The sequence below is a fragment of the Podarcis raffonei genome, chromosome 5 (genome assembly GCF_027172205.1).
Source record: "Podarcis raffonei isolate rPodRaf1 chromosome 5, rPodRaf1.pri, whole genome shotgun sequence".
NCBI classification, from domain to species: domain Eukaryota; kingdom Metazoa; phylum Chordata; class Lepidosauria; order Squamata; family Lacertidae; genus Podarcis; species Podarcis raffonei.
Genome location: NC_070606.1, coordinates 99,382,494 through 99,403,448, shown reverse-complemented (window position 1 = coordinate 99,403,448; position 20,955 = coordinate 99,382,494). Strand labels below are relative to the sequence as shown.

The following is a 20,955-nucleotide window of genomic DNA, read 5'->3' as shown; positions in this document are numbered from 1 at the left end:
TCTTTCTCATGCCCATGTTTGGAAAACTCTATCGCCTGCTGTTCTCCGTCAAGTTGTCTGTCCTCTAGCCAGGCGCTGAGTGTGAACAAAGAGTTCTAAGCAGTTGGGTCATCACTAAAACAGGGTGTGAATTAGTTCAAACCAATACTCCATCCCACAAATAAAAATTTCCTTGCATGCAGAAAGTCAGCAACTCAGGGGAGAAGCTGTCCCTGACATCTTGGTTTTCTACACGCACATTTTTTCCCCTCCTTGGGTGGGACTTCTCAAATGGCCTAAAGCACTATAACCCAGGCATGGGTAAATCATTTTCGTGAGATCTGAGAGGTGCTTCCCAATGACCTATTTGTCAAGCCTTCGTCCTAAATTGCTTGCTGAGGGATTGGATGATCTTGGTTATTTAATGAGCTTTCACTCTGTGCTGTTGGCCAGGAAGCTATACAGTGTCATGTCCAAGGAACCACACCTCTGTGAAAAGCTTTTTAAACCATCTAGGTTGGTGACCAACATTGCCTCCTGCTGCGTGAAGAAGACCTTTCATTCTGTCTGTCCTGAATCTTCCAAAATTCAGCTTCAATGGGAGCCCACGGTTCTAGTTACTTGCTTGTAGATCGCGAGCCACAGCTGAAGAGTTGGGGCACCAAGTTGGGTCAACAGTCACATTCAGAAGGAAAGATGAGGTGTTCAGAACAGAAAGCTTCTCTAGGAAGGTCTGGGTACAGCAAGGGTGCTTCCCCCGCCACGAGGGGGAGGAACGCCCTTCTGATTTCTGCTCTCCGACAAACGGAATCCATAAATCAACAGAGAATCCAGCAGGGACAAGCACCAAAAGGCAGAGCACAGAACATCCCGCCAGAGGATTTGCATTAAAGAAATTCACACGGCTGTCAGGAAAGCAAACGGGGAAGGAGGGGGAAAACTGTCTGCAGCAATCGGAAGGGTGTGGACCATTTGGAGAGGAGCGTGTTGGCACTGCGGGGATCGTGTGGTGCTTTTTCCCATGCCCTGCCTAGGTAGTTCTGGGAGCATTCAGGAGCTGAGGACAAGCCGGGCCAGCTCAAGGTAGCCGTCCACTGGAACCTGTGAGTCAAGAGTCATATTAAGGCCCCAGAAAAATGCAGAGGGCCATTCAGTACAAGGGAGGAAAAGGCTAGTCCATCACAGTTCCCTCAGTCTGCCATCTTTCCAACCTTAAATTCAGTTCTTCACCCCGCTGCAACAATCTGCAATTTCTTTAGCGAGAGAAAACCCTCGTGGAAATTTCAGCAGCGTTTCAGGGCAAATTTCTCCTAATGAGCACATTCTTGCATGCAGTTTTGACCAATGTGCATATTTTTGAAAGGAATTTCCCCAAATGCAATGTGTTTCAACTACTTTGAGGGATTTCTTGCCTTTCTACATTCAAGCGGCATATAACTTTCATGACATAAACACAAACGTTTCCGGGTGTTATTTGCACTAAAATAGCTCTTGCTAAGCTCGGTTTTCCCCTAATATATGCATTTTGCATTGAAGAATTCAAATATGTGCAAATTTCGAAAGGCGGCCAAGTTTTGGATCACCTGTTGCTTTGGAAAGCCCCAAATTGGAAGATTCACCATAAAATGCCAACTGAACCAAACTGCTCCCATCCCTATCCAGCACCCAATGCTACGAAAGGATACATACAGATTTGGTGGCACAATCTGAACAACAAGTGAGCGATGGGCTAATCTGTCCATTTAAGTTTCTCACTTTATCAGTCTTATTTATAGAAAAATATTCATATACTGCTAATTCATCAAAAAAGAAAAAAATCAAAGTGGCTCAGAATAACCATACCTAAAAATATGAACCACATAAAAAGTGGAAATCAGAAATCAGCTAACCATGGTGGAAAGATGTGCTCTTCATTGCCTGCCGAACCTGATTAATCCAAATATCACCATTTGATAGCCAAGTCAAAAACAAAAAGTCCTGTTGGGATACATTCTGGCTTGCCTGCTGATGAAACTGAGTTTGTGATGATTGATAATACTGTCATTCATCCGGTTTAGTAGCAGTTGCCAGGACATTTGCCTCTTCACCTCTGCATAGTTCCTTCCTTATTTCGGATATCGTGGTATATCAATATACAGTAGTACCTCCAGTTGCGGATGGGATCCGTTCTGGAGGTTTGGTCGGATCCTGAGGTTTCTACAGCCTGAGGACCGCTTCTACGCATGTGCGCGGGGAGAAACTCGGTCAAATACTTCCAGGTTTGCCACTTTTGCATCCTGAAGTTTACGTAACCAGAGGGTTACGTAACTGCAAGGACTACTGTATTGCAATGTTTGGCTGCTGATATAACGCCATATTGAAGACTGGCCATATTGCTCAGTATGCGGTCGCCCTAGTATGCAGTCTAAAATTCATTCCCAGCTTTGTTACTATAAATGCTGTCTAGTTTCACTTTTGCTTCTGTTCTCAATCTTCCAGATGACCTGTGCCTTCTGCCTAAGATCCAAGGGACAGCTGGGTGTTATAGTTTCAAAAGTGATCGACCCCTGTCATTTTCTTTGTCCCAGCAAGCCTGGGTTGCAGCCCAGAGGCTCCCTGGCACCCACATGGTGCAACCTAATCTCATCATCTGCTACCACCTCCCACATACCCTGAGACAGAATGAAAACTCTGCGGCTACAATATCAACCACTTTTGTTTCCTCCTACTGTCTTCCCACTTGTTTCAACGTCGAAAACATAAGAAGAGCCCTCTGGATCAGGCCCATGGCCCATCTAGTCATAGAATCAGAGTTGAAAGGGACCCCCAAAGGTCATCCAGTCCACCCCCCCGAAATGCAGGAATCTCGTCCAGCATCCTATTCCCACAGTGCCTGCAACTGTAGTCAAAGCAGTCTTTCCCATAGAGCTTAGTGGTGCGTTGCGCCAGGGCGCCGACCTCTCAGGGGTGCCCTAGAGAGTGGGGGAGCTGTGCGGCTTTGCCGGCAGCCTTCCCTTTCCCTGAACGCCTGCCAGCTGCGCCCCGTCAACCATATGTCTGGCGGGCATGCAGCTTCCTTCCCAAGCCTCCGCACAAGGAGAGCGATCCCTGCAGAGGTTGTTGTCCTCCTTCTGCTTCCTGGCAAAAGTTGGTGCGCAGCCTTCCCAGCCTGCCTTCTCGGGCGCCCCAACACCGGAGAGCATGTCCGCCAGCACGTTTTCCTGCTTGATTGCTGCCGCCACACCGGGCTTGTTTTGGAGTTGCCGGGGGGGGGGCGCCGGAGGGATCTTTGCACCACGGCACCGAATATGCTTAAGATGGCCCTGACTGTAGTAGCCATTGATAGCCCTTTCCTACCCCATGGATTTGTGTGATCCTCTTATTTCTGCATTGCAGGGGGGTTGGGCTAGATGACCCTCAGGATCCCTCCCAACTGTACAATTCTATGATTCCATGGAGCCATCTAGATGGGAGGGAGTTCCACAGTTTAATTAGGCGCTGCGTGAACGGTGTCCCTCCTTTCATCTGTCCCGAGCAATGCCAGATTTACATATAAACTAAACAAGCTCTAGCTTGGGGTCCCACTCTCTTGGGGGCCCCCAAAAAAATTAAAGGGGGGGAACTGGATGTACGTTTCCCAAATATAAAAAACTAATAAAATAAAACCTACATCCAGCAACAGTATTTTGTGTTGTGTTGGCTCCTATGATGTGAGTCATGGGCCCTGCCTGCTCGCCCTGTTCCCTCAAATATCCCTGGTTTGCTCCTTTCTATATATAGGGTGCCTACATTCTGCATGGACTGGTTGCAGGGCAACACGTGCAAATGGCTTTAGATACCTATTAGGTCCATAAATTACCATACAGCATATATTCAACACAAGAAACAGCAACTATTTGTGGTTGACAAAGGACAGCTGGACATATAAAGGGCCCCATGACCTTCAGGAGCTGAAGGCCTCATCAAACCTAAATCTGGCCCTGGTCCCGAACCTTCCAACATTCAGCGTTTCTGGAAGTCCACGAGTTCTAGCCTTAAGAGCTCGGAAAAGTGTTAAAAACAGTGTTGAAATGCTATTGTGTGACATTTGGCAGATCTAATTAAAGCCTCGCCTGATGATGGATCTGGCGTTTTTCTTGAGCCAACACAGGTACCTGTCCTGTCCTTTGCCTAGCACAACCCAGTATTTGTAAATCACAAAGTCTTCAGAAATGAAGCCACTCACCTGGCGGCCTTGAGAGAGCCAGCACCAATTGACGAGCTGAGGGTGCTTTCGTAAACCGTAAGAAAGTTGGCAAGATTCCTCGTTCTCCTCCTTGAGACCTTCAGTGCCCTGCTGGCATTTCAGATAGGTCCACGTGCATTAAGACTTTGCCAGGGTCTTCTGCCAGTGCATTCTGTCTAAAAGCAACCGCAAGCACAGAGCAAGAATCAGATCTTTGGTCCTCTATCCTGCACCTTAGGAAAGGGACCGGCCGCCTGCCCAGACACAAGATGCCTCGGGGAAACCACTGGGCCTTCATTTTTTGCATCTCCTGTATCGTTTGTACCTTTAATTCAGACTGCAATCCTTAGCACCAAGAAGCTGGTGTCTCAGAGCTTGGAAGGGTTTGCTTATGCGTAAGTACGTTCATTGCATTGGTCCTGCAAAAATCTACACGAAAGTGAGTACCACTGAGAATGTGGATTTCTGCTGATACATATATTTTGTGGTATGCCCAGTTATGCCTAATATACAGGCAACCCCTGATTTGCTTGCGGGTTGCATTCCGGGTCATTGTGAGCCTGTGTGAAATCGCATGCAACTGAAACAGTCTGAAAGCACCCCGTGCCACCCTCCCCCGCTTTGCCCTTTTAGAAACACCTTTTATGACATTTCCAGGTTACTTCCGGGATCAGTGCTGTGAGCTATTGTGCACATATCAGTAGCCCCTAAAACAGGGGGTTGGCTGTTGGGTATTTGCAGTTTAGTTGCGCTGCAGAAAGCTTGCTGGGGAGACCACGCATTACAAGGAACTCAAAAATAACTTTATCAAGGTTTTAATAACAAAAACAAAAACTCCTTTTACACTAAATATCTCAACAAGCAAGATCCCCCAGGGGACTGAGAGAGCTAGGTGCTGCTCTTTATATACTATACCCAATTGCTGACACAACTTAATTAACACAACTTAGCAGCACCTGCTATACTGTTTCACAGCTGTAAAACTGGGTCTCGCTATTTGCTCTGGCCCTTAAAGAAATACACATCTTGTGGAACAATAATAAACCTTCACATTTCAAGAGACCATTCAACACATATTTCTGCAAGATGTAGGTAGGTAGCCATGTTGGTCTGCCATAGTCGAAACAAAATAAAAAAAATCATTCCAGTAGCACCTTAGAGACCAACTAAGTTTGTTATTGGCATGAGCTTTCGTGTGCATACACTTCCAAACATTCTCATTGTATGTTATCTGTTAAATACACTTTTATCGCACAGTTACTTATTTCTTCTATTTTTTTATCGTATTTCTATGTAAATTGTCAATTACACAATATACTACAAGGCTCTCTCTAAGTCTACCAGGAGATTACCCTTTATACCATGGTTCTTCAAATATTCTTTAAATATTCTCCATTCCTTGTGGACTTTTTGTTTTGTTTGGCCTCTAACTCTTCCCGTCACCTTTGCTAGCTGCAAGTATTCTACCATTAGTGTTTGCCAGTCTGATATATTAGGTCTTCAGATACCTGAAGAAGTATCTGAAGAAAGCGCTCCTGGAAGGAATATTTCTGCAAAGCCATTTCCCCAAATGTAACGCATTATTGCATGCTCTTTTCACTAACACGTACATTTTGTCCCCTAGCAAGTGCATTTTTCTGCGCCCTCCTTAGCCAGAGAACAGCACTGCAAGATATAAAAGGTAAAGGTAAAGGGAGCCCTGACCATTAGGTCCAGTCATGGCTGACTCTGGGGTTGCGGAGCTCATCTCGCTTTACTGGCCGAGGGAGCCAGCGTACAGCTTCCAGGTCATGTGGCCAGCATGACTAAGCCGCTTCTGGCGAACCAGAGCAGCACACAGAAACGCCATTTACCTTCCCACCAGAGCGGTACCTATTTATCTACTTGCACTTTGACGTGCTTTTGAACTGCTAGGTTGGCAGGAGCTGGGACCGAGCAACGGGAGCTCACCCTGTCGTGGGGATTCGAACCGCTGACCTTCTGATCAGCAAGTCCTAGCCTCTGTGGTTTAACCCACAGCACCACCCGCGTCCCTACTGCAAGATATAGGTAAAGGTAAAGGGACCCTTGACCATTAGGTCCAGTCGTGACCGACTCTGGGGTTGCGGCGCTCATCTCGCTTTACTGACCGAGGGAGCCAGCGTACAGCTTCCGGGTCATGTGGCCAGCATGACTAAGCCGCTCAGGGGTCCCTTTACCTTTTATCAGGGGGATACTAATCCCAAAATCCCAGCAAACTATATTTGGGAGGAGCTTCTGCAAAGATTCATCCGACTCATTTTACACAGCCAGAGACAATCTCATGTTGGAAATGTAGTGGCGGTCGGGTGAGTTTGCCACGTATCAGCACCTTCCACTCACTGGGAAAAGCCCCCGAGAGAGAGCACAGATGCCAACTGAGCCACAAAGGAGCAGGGGAACAAGGTTTGGCAGCTCAAACAGAGCACAAATCAAAAATAAAATTAGGAGAAGACTCATCTAGCTGGGAAAATCTGCCACTCCCTTCTGGAGAAGCAGAGCAGGCGATGGGAAACCACCTGAAAGGACTGTTCCTCCTTTTGGCGTTTTGCGCTGTATCATGCAAAACATGCGCCACCTCTCCCCGGGGAAATAGGAATAAGACCTGGGGCCACCGAGGGAGATCAAGGAAGCTTTCCCCACCAAACACAATTCAGTCCATTCCTCTGGTACAGATGGCAAGCTCTTTTGGCTGGGAGTCCTGGAAGATCTGCTCCCTGCTTTGATTTCCACCTGGCCTGGGAGGGTGAAGCCCAGACTGACTCCAGCTACAAAAGCTGCCACTGTTGAAAAAGCCAGAGAACATCTTGGCTTCCTCTTAGTGCAGACCCAGGTCATCGAGCCTGACTTTCCACAGCCACCATGAACCACCACCGGATAGGCAGCCTCAGCAGCAGATACGTTCTTGTTGTTGTTTAGTCGTTTAGTCGTGTCCGACTCTTCGTGACCCCATGGACCAGAGCACGCCAGGCACCTCTGTCCTCCACTACCTCCCGCAGTTTGGTCAAAATGCTTATGATAATAAAATATTCTCTTGCTAATTATGCTGTATGTGCATTTTAACTTTGACTTTCTTCAGTGATGTTTTCTCTGGGGTTGTTTTATTTGATACTTTAATGTAGGTTGTAAACAGCTTTGAGGTTTTTTAAAAATATATATATAAAGAGGTGTAGAAATAAAAAAGTAATAATAATAATCTGTTCTATGCAATAACCCTAAGGCTAAGCCAAATCATGACTAACCATGAATGTGCGAGCATGCAGATGTAGTTACTTGTGCTTTCTTGAACTGCAAAGGGGTTGGACAAGGTAACACTTTAGCTCACTTCCAACTCTACAATTCTATGACTCTAAAACTATTTTAAAAATGTTAAATAAAAAAAATGGGGAAAAAACATGTAGACTGTGAAACATAAAAGCCTGTGTGAACACGAGGTGTCTTCACCCATGTGCTGAAATGGCTGCAAAGATCGCCATAAATGATTTGATTATAGGTATTCACAGGAAAAATCACAGCCACTTAACCCCTCACCTGGTTGCGCAACTGTCAGACCAACCAGAGCTAAGCCATGGTTTAGCGCAGCATTGCGCCTGAACCCGGGGTTATGGTTTGTCTGACTCCAGAGGAGCCATGAGTTCGTATCCAAGGTTTGTCCTCGGTTTACCGCTTATGGTTCACCTCCTGGTGAAAGGAGAGCAATAAATTTGACGACGGCAATGAAACACTCACTGGGTGTGCACTATCATACTTGGGTCCTGCCTGCAGAAGAATCTTAGGAGTTGGAAGGGACCCCAAAGGCCATCCAGTCCAACCCCCTACAATGCAGGATTCTAGCTAAAAAAAATCAATGACAGATGGCCATCCAAACTCTGCTTAAAAACCTCCAAGGAAGGAGAGTCCACTACCTCCCTAGGGAGACCGTTCCACAGTCAAACAGCTCTTACTGCCAGAAAGTTTTTTTACGGATGTTGAATTGGAATCTCCTTTCTTGTAACTTGAAGCCATGGGTTCGAGTCCTACAGTCCAGAGCAGGAGAAAACACAAGGCAATAAGTTGGCCACTGTGAGATCAGGGTGCTGTGCTCAAGTTGACTGCAGGAGTGGCAGCAGCGCCCCAGGATTTCAAGCAGAAGTCTCTCCCAGCCATATCCGTAGATGCCATTGGGGCTTGAACTTGCGACCTTCTACCTGCCAGGCAGATGTTCCTCCAGCACTGAGCTACAGCCATTCCCTGCTCCCTGCTCATATCTGCTGCACATATTGGCATGGCATGACCTAGCCATGCGCAGCCTCTGCCTGTCTAAGCACACCTGCCCCTGTACCATTCGCTCAGCAGAAATGCTTCCCCAGCCCCGACACACACACCCCATATAGTTAACAGGCACACAAAACAAGCACACTCTTTTTACAATACTGACACGGAGAGATGTTGTGCCATAACATTATTTTGCAAGCCAAATGAACTAGGGCATCAGCCCGCCACAACAATCAGGAGACCAGCATTTCAAAACAGAGATTTCTCTCCCCCACCCCCACCCCACACACTTTCACATCGATGTGTCATAGACCTGCGCATTTTTGTCACGTTTGCACATCTCTGGCATCAATTTGCACATAGATAGCCTCTTGCTGACTCAGCCACTTCGACAGACACAATTTCCAGCTGGCAAAGTTACCAGTCCCAGTTTCCAAGTGGGGCAAGCTGAACCGTTCAACAGGTTGAACAGAGGCTCATCCGGGTGTTTCGGATGTGTCAAATCAATACACGCACAGCGGCTGCAAGGGCTGCAGAGAGATTTTGGGGGAATAAGTGGCTTGACTTGAAGCATCGCTAGATGCGGTTCACACACTCATCCCTCCCTCATCTCCGCTAAACAGACTTCGGAGGTTTTTTGCAAAGTTAGAAGCCACCAAACTGGTCGGCCGGGAAAGATGGTGGCACAGTCGAAATGAGAGAGAGCACCACAGGCAACGGAAAAAACCAAACCGTTGTCCTTCTCCAGCCACAAATAGATGGAGAGCCCACAACCTTTCCTTTGCACACACACCACCACCCTACAAAAAGCATCGCCCACCTGCGCTCGGCACACCTGGCGTCATCCATAAGCCAGGCCTGCACAGGCCTGACGAGGATTTCTGCACCTTTCAAACTCTACATCTGTGGTCACCACAACTGATGCCCCCCCCCCAAGCTCCTTGCAAACTCCTCCCCTTGTGGCTACGCAGTCTTGGGTAGCGCACCACAAACCCCAAAAAACAGGTCTTTTGAGCCCTTGAGGTCATAAGTCTATGCAGAAAAAAAATCCCCCCTTAAACTCAGATAGGGGCAATATCACACACACACACACAATCACACCCTTTACCCAGATATGAGCTTAAGTTGTGGCTGCCTCGCAAGCGGGTTGGGCTAGATGACACCTGGGGATCCCTTCCCAACACTAAAATTATAAGTTTCTGCACTTGTGGCAAAGAGTGAAAGGTTCCCAGCTGAAAGATTGCTACACACATGTGCAGATTTTTCAGTGCCAGACAAAATAATTTATGTATTTATGTATTTATGTATTTAATTTAGGCAAGCTAACCCAGACACATAACTTTCACATGCCATTCTGTTACAGTACATGCATTTTGTTTTCCTAAGCTGCTGACCAGGTTTATATTTCAATATTTATTTATTTTTACACCTCCTCTTTTTTGACGATGTTTGGGGTTGGAGTGTTTAACAAATATTTTGTATCCTCCTGTGTAAACCGGATGGCAGTGTGCTGCAGTTGTCAGGCTGAGACCTGGGTTCAAATCCCCACTCAGCCCAGAAGTACACTAGGTGTGAGACCAGTCACGGCCTTCTCTCAGCCATCCTACCTCACAAGGTTGTTGTTTGTGGGGAAAATACGTATGTTTGCCTTGAGCTCCTTGGAGAAGAAGGTGGGATAGAGACGCAATAAATCAGAATAAACAAAGGAACTGCTTGGAGGCTTTTGTCAATTCAGTGGCACATACGATTTCGTAAATGAAGAAAGGGAAATGCTCAGCCACAGAAATCGCAGAAATGAAGAGTTGGAAGGGACCACAGGGGTCATCTAGTCCAACCCTGTGCAGAGCAGAAATCTTTTACCCAACGTGGGGCTCAAACACACGCCCCTGAAGTTAAGAATCTTGTGCTCTACCAACTGAGCTATCACAGGCCCATTTCTCCAACACGACCCACTGAGGCCTAGGAAGAGGAGAAGGCAAAGGAAGGCCTTTTTATGAACACAAACCTTTTTGCAATTCGCTCCCAGCGACCAGGAGAAAGGCAGTTTCTGCTCCTGACTCTGCGCAGGTGAGGATAGCCTACGAAACTGCCTCAAACCTGACAAGGTGCCCCATGATATTCTTGTAAAGAAGCTGGTAAAATGCGGTCTTGACTATGCTACCACTCAGTGGATTTGTAACTGGCTGACTGACCGAACCCAAAGGGTGCTCATCAATGGTTCCTCTTCATCCTGGAGAAGAGTGTCTAGTGGGGTGCCACAGGGTTCTGTCTTGGGCCCGGTCTTATTCAACATCTTTATCAACGACTTGGATGATGGACTCAAGGGCATCCTGATCAAATTTGCAGATGACACCAAACTGGGAGGGGTGGCTAACACCCCAGAGGACAGGATCACACTTCAAAACGACCTTGACAGATTAGAGAACTGGGCCAAAACAAACAAGATGAATTTTAACAGGGAGAAATGTAAAGTATTGCACTTGGGCAAAAAAAATGAGAGGCACAAATACAAGATGGGTGACACCTGGCTTGAGAGCACTACATGTGAAAAGGATCTAGGAGTCTTGGTTGACCACAAACTTGACATGAGCCAACAGTGTGATGCGGCAGCTAAAAAAGCCAATGCAATTCTGGGCTGCATCAATAGGAGTATAGCATCTAGATCAAGGGAAGTAATAGTGCCACTGTATTCTGCTCTGGTCAGACCTCACCTGGAGTACTGTGTCCAGTTCTGGGCACCACAGTTCAAGAAGGACATTGACAAACTGGAACGTGTCCAGAGGAGGGCAACCAAAATGGTCAAAGGCCTGGAAACGATGCCTTATGAGGAACGGCTAAGGGAGCTGGGCATGTTTAGCCTGGAGAAGAGGAGGTTAAGGGGTGATATGATAGCCATGTTCAAATATATAAAAGGATGTCACATAGAGGAGGGAGAAAGGTTGTTTTCTGCTGCTCCAGAGAAGCGGACACGGAGCAATGGATCCAAACTACAAGAAAGAAGATTCCACCTAAACATTAGGAAGAACTTCCTGACAGTAAGAGCTGTTCGACAGTGGAATTTGCTGCCAAGGAGTGTGGTGGAGTCTCCTTCTTTGGAGGTCTTTAAGCAGAGGCTTGACAACCATATGTCAGGAGTGCTCTGATGGTGTTTCCTGCTTGGCAGGGGGTTGGACTCGATGGCCCTTGTGGTCTCTTCCAACTCTATGATTCTATGATTCTATGATTCTATGAAACCATCAGTTCACCCAGCTCAGTATTGTCTACACCGACGGGCAGCAGCTGTCCTAAACGGCCTCGGTCCAGTAGACCTGAAGGAGCATCTCCACCCCTACTGTTCTGCCTGGACACTGAGGTCCAGCTCCGAGGGCCTTCCGGCTGCTCCCTCCCTGCGAGAAGTGAGGTTACAGGGAACCAGGCAGAGGGCCTTCTCGGTGGTGGCACCCGCCCTGTGGAACACCCTCCCATCATATGTCAAGGAAATAAACAACTATCTGACTTTTAGAAGACGTCTGAAGCTTTTAATGTTTAATAGACTGTTGTACTTTAATATTCTGTTGGAAGCCGCCCAAAGTGGCTGGGGAAACCCAGCCAGATGGGCGTGATATAAACAAATTTATTATTATTATTATTATTATTATTATTATTATTATTATTATTATACCTCGGGTTAAGTACTTAATTCATTCCGGAGGTCTGTACTTAACCTGAAACTGTTCTTAACCTGAAGCACCACTTTAGCTAATGGGGCTTCCTGCTGCCGCCGCGCCGCCGGAGCACGATTTCTGTTCTCATCCTGAAGCAAAGTTCTTAACCTGAAGCACTATTTCTGGGTTAGCGGAGTCTGTAACCTGAAGCGTATGTAAACTGAAGTGTATGTAACCTGAGGTACTACATTATTATTATTATTATTATTTCAGGCAGGGCCTTTCTCTTAGCCCAACCTGCCGCTGAGCTACGGCCCTTTGGCTGAGCCATACCTCCGCAGGCCTAGCAAGTTCAGCATCATCTATTCTGAATGCATGACCCAATAATCATAATAACCTTCACAGCCATGATAATAATGTTTTCCGTCTATTTGGTTAGTTTCCAGTGCTGGCCTATAAAGCCTTACATGACTCAGGAACACAATATCTCAAGGACCACCTCTCCCCATATGAACCAACCCGGACCCTGCGCTTGTCATCAGTGGCCCTTCTCTATGCCCCCCCGCCATCTCAAGAGGTTCGTATGGAGGCCAGATAAGAAAGGGCCTTCTCTGTAGTGGCTCCCTGACTGTGGAATGCTCTCCTCCAGAGGATCGCCTGATTGTCATCATTACATGTCTTTAGGCACCAGGTGAAAAAAAATTCCTCTTTCCCGAGGCCTTTGGCCTATAAATGATCTACCGTATTTTTCGCTCTATAAGACGCACCAGACCACAAGACGCACCTAGTTTTTAGAGGAAAACAAGAAAAAAAATATTCTGAATCTCAGAAGCCAGAACAGCAAGAGGGATCGCTGCGCAGCGAAAGCAGCAATCCCCTTGCTGTTCTGGCTTCTGGGATAGCTGCGCAGCCTGCATTTGCTCCATAAGATGCACACACATTTCCCCTTACTTTTTAGAAGGGAAAAAGTGAGTCTTATAGAGCAAAAAATACAGTAAGTCCTTTTAAAGTTATGGCTGAGGGGACTGTTATTATGGTTATTTTTTTATTATGCTATCTATTATTATTATTGTCTGACTAGGGCCCTGCAGGACTTGACATCTTTCTGCAGGGCCTGCAAGACAGAGCTGTTCCACCAGGCCTTTGGCCAAGGCACAGTCTGACCCTCTCCTTCTGCAATCCTCATAGAACTCTAGCCCAATGGTTGCCATTAATTTGATTCTGAATTGATTTTAGAATGTGTTTCAATTAATTGACTGTGATTTTATGTAAACTGTGCTATTTTTACTGTTATCAGCTGCTCTGATCTGGCTTTGGCTGGGGAGGGCGGGACATAAATAAAATATTATTATTATTATGTGCAAGGAAGTTAGCACCGTTGTGGGGCTGATCACGTCAAGGTTGTGGGTTCAATCCCCACAGAGGAATATTCCTGCACTGCAGGGAATTCTACAATTCTACGGTTTTTATGATGATGATCCATAAATTTATGTTCTTCATGTTGTACATCTTTGGATAAAAGGGCGGTATACAAATCAAATACAGTGGTGCCTCGCAAGACGAAATTAATCCGTTCTGCGAGTCTCTTCGTCTTGCAGTTTTTTCGTCTTGCGAAGCACGGCTATTAGCGGCTTAACGGCTTAGCGGCTATTAGCGGCTATTAATGGCTTAGCGGCTTTAAGAAAAAGGAAACAAGCTCGCAAGAACTTGCAAGACATTTCGTCTTGCGAAGCAAGCCCATAGGGAAAATCGTCTTGCAAAGCGACGCAAAAACCGAAAAACCCTTTCGTCTTGCGTGTTTTTCGTTTTGCGAGGCATTCGTCTTGCGGGGCACCACTGTATCTCAAGGGCTGTCACATGGAAGAGGGAGCATGCTTGTATTTTCCTGCTCTGGAAGGGTGGAACTCGAACCCATGGCTTCAAGTTACAATAAAGGAGATTCCGACTAAACTTTCAGAAGAACTTTCTGACAGAAAGAACTGTTGGGCAGCGGAACAGTCTCCCTTGGGACATGGTGGACTCTCTTTCCTTGGACATTTTTATGCAGAGGTTGGGTGGCCATCTGTCATGGATGCTTGAGCTGAGATTCCGGCAGTGCAGGGGGGTCAGAATGGATGACCCCCTGGGGTCCCTTCCAACTCATAGAATCATAGAGTTCTATGATTCAAGGAATAAATAAGGGTTGCAATCTAGGGGTCTTTCCCAGTCCAACCTGGGCCTTCTTCACTCAAGGCGTATCATGTTTAGGGGAATAAACTTAACTTTTGCCAATTTCTTTAAAATACATTTTTGGGTAGGATGAACTCAAATCTGCTGCTATTTTTGCAACCAGGCAACATTTAGCTTAGGCAATATTATGTCTGATGAAGAAGCACATCAGCTGCTTTTGGGGGAAAACCAGAGAATTTTAATTTTGCCTTCTGAAAATGCCAGGTAATGCTAAATAATAACAATAACAAACAAACAAACTAAAATAACTGACATGGCAACTTTTATAACTCACGTTGCAACAATATATGCCGTGATACAACTTTTCAGCATCCTTCATTTGGGAAAGTTGAAAGTTGAAAAAGCCAAGCGCTCAGCCACAGAGCTAGGTCACTTCCTTGAGCCAGGAGCCCACATTCTCTTGCAAAGGGGGCCAGCAGCCACCGCAGCCCCCCATAACTCTTTGGGCGCCCCCTCCCCGGACCCCAAAAGGGCAGACAACCCCTCAGCACCTTAAATCCCAGTGCCCATATTTCCTCCCTTAACCCACCTTCCTTCGTCCTCCTTTGAGGAGGGACTCCCCTAAATCTCTCCCCATTTCCTTAATTCCCCCTCCCACGTCCTCCTTATGGGGGGGGGCTGTCCCAGGTCCCCTCCTGCATTCCCTTAACACCACACCCCCTCCCAAATCCTCCTGGCTGCCCCATATCTCCTCCAAAACAACTCCCTTCCATCCCCAGATTCTCCTTGGGGGTGTCCCAAGTCCTTCCCCAAAACAACTCTGCTAACTCCTCCTTGGGGGCGGTGCCCCATGTTTCCTCCCTCCCTCCCCCCCCCAACTCCCTATACTCCCCCTCCCGGATCCTCCTTCCGGGGGGTGGAGCGCCCAAGCTTTCCCCCTCCCCAAAATCCCCACGCCGACGGAGAGAGGGGAAAGTGGGAGGGGGCGCGCAGCTGGGGCCTTTGGGACCCCCCAACCCACCCCTTCCCTCCCCCCCACCCGCGTCCGTGGCCCCGCAGAGGGAGCAGACCAAGCAGGCGCTGCTGCGCCCTCGACGGCGATGGCGGCGCCCGCGAGGCGCGGCAGCTTGGCGTACCTGCGCCGGGCGGAGCGGAGCGTTGCGCGGGCGGGCAGCGGACGGCGCCGGGCCCGGGGAGGGAGCCTCGGGCGGCGGCGGAGGAGGAGGCGGCGGCGGAGCAGCGGAGGAGGAGGAGCCGGCGGACGAGCCAGCCCAGCGCAGCCCGGACGGCACAGCAGCCTCCGCCCCGCGGACGCTTCGCTCCGCCCGCCGCCGAAGGAGGCTGGAAGGATGGAGCGATGCAGCCTCCGCGGTCCCTATTCCCGCCGCCCCGGCGCCGGGGGAAGCTCGACCGGTGGGATTCCTGCCTGTTGCAACGGAGGAAGCTGCATCCAGCTCAATATTTCCCGCACTACATCTCCGGGGTTTCAACCGGGTCGCTGGAGATGCCAGCGTGGTTGAAGCCGCTGAACAGAACCTCTGGAAAGGGCCTGGGGGGGGGAGGTTCTGCTGCCTCCCCCTGCGAACCCCAGCCCCATTTCTCCCTGCAAGCTGGGGCCGAGGGGGAAGGGGGGCGCCCGACCCCAGCCCCCAACCCAGCTCCTCGCCCCACTTCGCCTGCCACATTTACTTCCCCTGGGGAGAAAACGGGTGGCTCGCATCAAGCAGAGGCTTCGCCCTTCGCATTCCTGCCTGTTACAAAGAATAGAGCCTCTTTTGTGTGTGTGTGGGGGGGGTGTTACTGCTCCATCGCCTTCTGCACTCAGTCCAGCCGCAATGAGCCCTGCCAGGTAGGACCAAAGAAAGGGTCACCCGACCCAAGCCTGGCACTTCCCAAGGTGTTTGGGAGGCAGGTGCCTCTAGGCTAGGGAAGACCACATCATTCCCAGCCTTCTGGGACTGTGGCAGGTAGACTGTCCCTATGCATGGAGGTTCTACTTAGCTATCCCATGCCTGAGTTATGGCGGTGTGCTGCCCTGTCCTCTCTCTCTCCTTCTGCTCCCTTCTCTTCCCCGCTTTCAAAATCCAGCCTGCTTTTTGCCCCGCTCTGCTTTCGTCCCAGTTTCCTTTTGCTCATTTCCTCTTCTTTGGTCTCCCTTCTCATAAGAAGAGCCTGGCTGGATCAGGCCAGCAGCCCTACTAGTCCAGCACCCTGTTCTCACGGTCGCCAACCTCCATCCCGGTTTGCTTGTGCGATGCTTACAACGAAGACCAGATGGCATTCTGCCTTTACTGAGTTCATAGAATCCTAGAATTGTCGAGTTGGAAGAGACCCTGAGGATCATCTAGTCCAACCCCCTGCCATACTGGAATCTGCAGCTGCCCCATACGGGGATCAAACCTGTAACCTTGGCGTTATCGGCCCCACACTCTAACCTGCTGAGCTATCGAGACCGAGTCGCTTGCGTAGTATTGTTTATATAGCGTTTATGTCTTCATCTTCCTCTCCAAGGAGCTTAAGGTAGTGTTTGTGGGTCTCTCCCTCCTCAGTTACTCCCCACAACAACCTTGTGAGGTAGGGTCAGCTGAGAGGCAGCGACTGGCACAAAAATGCAGTGAAGCCTGGCTCATGAAGCCTTCACATCATCACCCCAGTCCTTATCCCCGTCTAATGATACAGAACGCAACAAAACTCATTCGCCTCTCTGAACATTTGCTTCCCTCGTCTCCACTGGGCTGCCTACTGTCTCACTTTAGATTGTAAGTTTCCTGGGGACAGGGACCTCTGCAGCTTTGCCACTAAAGCAATACAACAGGATCAAATGCTGCGTCTCAGCAGCTGCTCAAAGCATTGCCTACATACATAGCAGCTTTCCTCCAGGGGTCTCCCTGTGAGGTAGTCTGTGCTTAGAGAGGCAGCAGCTGGTACCCCAAGGGTGGGGGGACTCAAACCCTGGTCCCCCAGGTCCTAGTCCTACCCTCTAACCACTACACCACCCTGCCTCTCATTCTCATTCATTCACCTGCCATGGACCACTCCATCTTCTCCTCTCCTCCTTCCAGTGTGGTGTAGTGGTTAAGAGCGGTAGACTCGTAATCTGGTGAACCGGGTTCGCTTCCCCGCTCCTCCACATGCAGCTGCTGGGTGACCTTGGGCCAGTCACACTTCTTTGAAGTCTCTCAGCCCCACTCACCTCACAGAGTGTTTGTTGTGGGGAGGAAGGGAAAGGAGAATGTGAGCCGCTTTGAGACTCCTTCGGGTAGTGATAATTGGGATATCAAATCCAAGCTCTTCTTCTTCCTCGTTCCTGCCTGCCTCCTTCATCCTTTTCCTCTCCTCCTTTTCCACTCTGAATCACTACATCCCACCATTCTTTGCCCCCCCCCATTAAAATCTCCTACCTGACCAGCATCTTCTGGCACCACACCTTACCTGGCCTGCTTCCTTTCCTCCAGGTGAATCCCTAGAATGAAGGGGAGGGAGGGAGGGGCGTCCAGGTCTGCCCCCCAAGCAAATGTGAAATGTGCCTGGAGCTCCTGCTCTTGGGCTAATGCCTCCCCCCTTTCCTCTCCCCACCCCCTTCTAGCCTCCTCCTGCACTTTACCCAAAACCCTGGCTGCGGGGCTGACGTCAGGACCCAAAATTCCTATGTTTCCCCGAAGGCCGTTTTGACCATGTAAGGCATGAGCGTGGCAAATCGACCTCGCTGGAGGAAAACAGGCAGAGGGAATGCCAGAAACCCTCTGGCAAGGGGATCTGCCCAGAGAGGCAGGCAGAATTCTTGGACTGCTCTGTCCAGAGCGCGACGGAATTCAGCAGATAGAGAGATGTTCTGGTTGAAAATGACCCATTCATAACTGCCTTGTGGAGCTCCTGTGTGAGTGTCTGGAGGCGGTTGGAGGATGGATGGCGGCTAATGGATTGAGGTTGAATCCTGACAAGACAGATGTACTGTTTTGGGGGACAGGAGGCAGGCAGGTGTGGAGGACTCCCTGGCCCTGAATGGGGCAACTGTGCCCCTGAAGGACCAGGTGCGCAGCCTGGGAGTCATTTTGGACTCACATCTATTCATGGAGGCGCAGGTCAATTCTGTGTCCAGGGCAGCTGTTTATCAGCTCCATCTGGTACGCAGGCTGAGACCCTCCCTGCCCACAGACTGTCTCGCCAGAGTGGTGCATGCTTTGGTTATCTCTTGCTTGGACTACTGCAATGCGCTCTACGTGGGGCTACCTTTGAAGGTGACCCGGAAACTACAACTAATCCAGAATGCTGCAGCTAGACTGGTGACTGGGAGTGGCCGCCGAGACCATATAACACCGGTCCTGAAAGACCTACACTGGCTCCCAGTACGTTTCCGAGCACAATTCAAAGTCTTGGTGCTCACCTTTAAAGCCCTAAATGGCCTCGGTCCAGTATATCTGAAGGAGCGTCTCCACCCCCATCGTTCAGCCCAGACACTGAGGTCCAGCTCCAAGGGCCTTCTGGTGGTTCCCTCATTGCGAGAAGTGAGGTTACAGGGAACCAGGCAGAGGGCCTTCTCGGTGGTGGCGCCCTCCCTGTGGAACGCCCTCCCATCAGATGTCAAAGAAAACAACAACTACCAGACTTTTAGAAGACATCTGAAGGCAGCCCTGTTAAGGGAAGCTTTTAATAGGTTATTGTATTTTAGTGTTCTCTTGGAAGCCGCCCAGAGTGGCTGGGGAAACCCAGCCAGATGGGCGGGGTATAAATAATAAATTATTATTATTATTATTACTCGTTGCCCTGAGAAGCCACAGCGGCCTCCAGTGGCTTTTCAAACAGATTGGACCAGCTCACAAAGCAAACGTGACGGCTCAATGGAACCTTCCCGTTTAGTGGCAGTATATCTCTCGGGTGTCAGATGCTTGGACCAAACAGCTGGGGATGGAGGACTCCCTTTGTGGGGAACTTCAGGCCTCCGTGCCTTGCAGATAGGCCTTGGGGGTGACTGCAGGGCACACACCACCCCCTCCTTGAGAGCTTTGGCCTGGCTGGGATACATCCTTTTTACAAAAAAATTAAACATGGTTTATTTATTTGCAATATATAACAATTACAACAAAAGGAAAAAGGGGCAAAAATGAAATCCCTCCAGGACACCTCAATCTAGTTAAGTTTGCCCCCCCACAAAAGTCCAATCTGTGATTTTGATGGTGGCCATTCTTCAGGGTTATATCAGTAATGTGTTTTATAACGGGATGCCAGCTCTCAAGAAAATGTGTCCCTAAACTGCTTGCTTGGGTGGAGAGGGCTGAGCCGGTTTGGTGCTGAAACCCAGCTTTAGCGTGGCTAAAATGTCGCTTCCTGCAAAGAGATGAGAGTCATAACTCTCTCTTTTCTTTTCGAAGATAATCTTTATTGGTTTTATTATAACATACTACACATATACACATTACATTTACTCCTAAGAGTTCATAGAATCATAGAGTTGGAAGAGACCACAAGGGCCATCGAGTCCAACCCCCTGCCAAGCAGGAAACACCATCAGAGCACTCCTGACATAAAGTTGACTTCCCTCCTTCCTTTTTCTGGCTTTTTAATGTCGTCTCTAAGTTTTTCGCATTGTCTTTATCAATTTTGTATATTGTTGTTCTTCTTTCAACTTTATCCGTACTGTGTCTATATACAAATAAATCTTTCTGTATATACACGTCTTGTTGTTTGTCTATATTCATTTACAGATACAATTAGTTACCTTGATTGTATTTTACATTTTAATTCATGTTGTCATTAACATCCAATAAAGTTTCTTTTAATTTCCCATTATGAGGTTTATTTCCATTCTACTGATTTCACCATTTCACCTTATCCTACGTATAACATAAATTTCCCCCATTCTTTTTGAAATGTTTCATCGCCCTGTTGTTGAAAAGAGTCTCTCAGGAAGGTTGCCCACAAGGGAATAAGGCCCTTGGGCTTAAATAAGGAAATAAATAACACGTCCTCCAGTCTTTTGCTCGCGCTGCAAGTGTTCATCTGTTTGATTGGCCCTTCCCAATGTGGTGCTCTCCAGATGTTTGGCCAAAGAATCGCACCCTTCCTGACTATGGACCCTGCTAGCTGGAGCTGATGGGAATCAGGAACCCAACAAGAACCTGGAAAGCACCAAGTTCAGGGAGGTTAGATTAAACTATGGAACTCACTGCCACAGGAGGAAGTGTTATTTAGTTGTGTCCGACTCTTCGTGACCCCATGGACCAGAGCACACCAGGCACTCCTGTCTTCCACTGCCTCCCGCAGTTTGGTCAAACTCATGCTGGTAGCTTCGAGAACACTGTCCCACCATCTCGCCCTCTGTCACCCCCTTCTCCTTGTGCCCTCCATCTTTCCCAACATCAGTGTCTTTTCCAGGGAGTCTTCTATTCTCATGAGGTGGCCAAAGTCTTGGAGCCTCAGCTTCAGGATCTGCCCTTCCAGTGAGCACTCAGGGCTGATTTCCTTCAGAATGGAGAGGTTGGATCTTCTTGCAGTCCATGGGACTCTCAAGAGTCTCCTCCAGCACCAGAGTTCAAAAGCATCCATTCTTCAGCGATCAGCCTTCTTGATGGTCCAGCTCTCACTTCCATACATCACTACTGGGGAAACCAGAGCTTTAACTATATGGAGGAAGTGATGGCCACTAATTTGGATGGTTGCAAAAAGAGGATTGGAGATATCCATGGAGGA

The 20,955-nt window shown here is 48.5% G+C and overlaps 1 protein-coding gene across 4 annotated transcripts in view; it reads right to left on the bottom strand.

Annotated features, from left to right (window-relative positions):
• The window catches only part of LPP (LIM domain containing preferred translocation partner in lipoma), a 295,814-nt gene extending 278,068 nt beyond the window's left edge, over positions 1–17,746 (bottom strand). The window contains exons 1-2 of one of the 4 annotated variants that reach the window (XM_053387367.1): positions 17,701–17,746; positions 4,184–4,359 (exon numbers count right to left, since the gene is read on the bottom strand). The gene's annotated coding sequence lies outside the window, so the exon portion shown is untranslated. Of the gene's footprint in view, positions 1–4,183; positions 4,360–15,404; positions 15,533–17,700 lie in introns of those variants that run through there. The other 3 variants (XM_053387369.1, XM_053387365.1, XM_053387368.1) reach the window with 3 other exon arrangements.
• Positions 17,747–20,955: the final 3,209 nt, after the last annotated feature.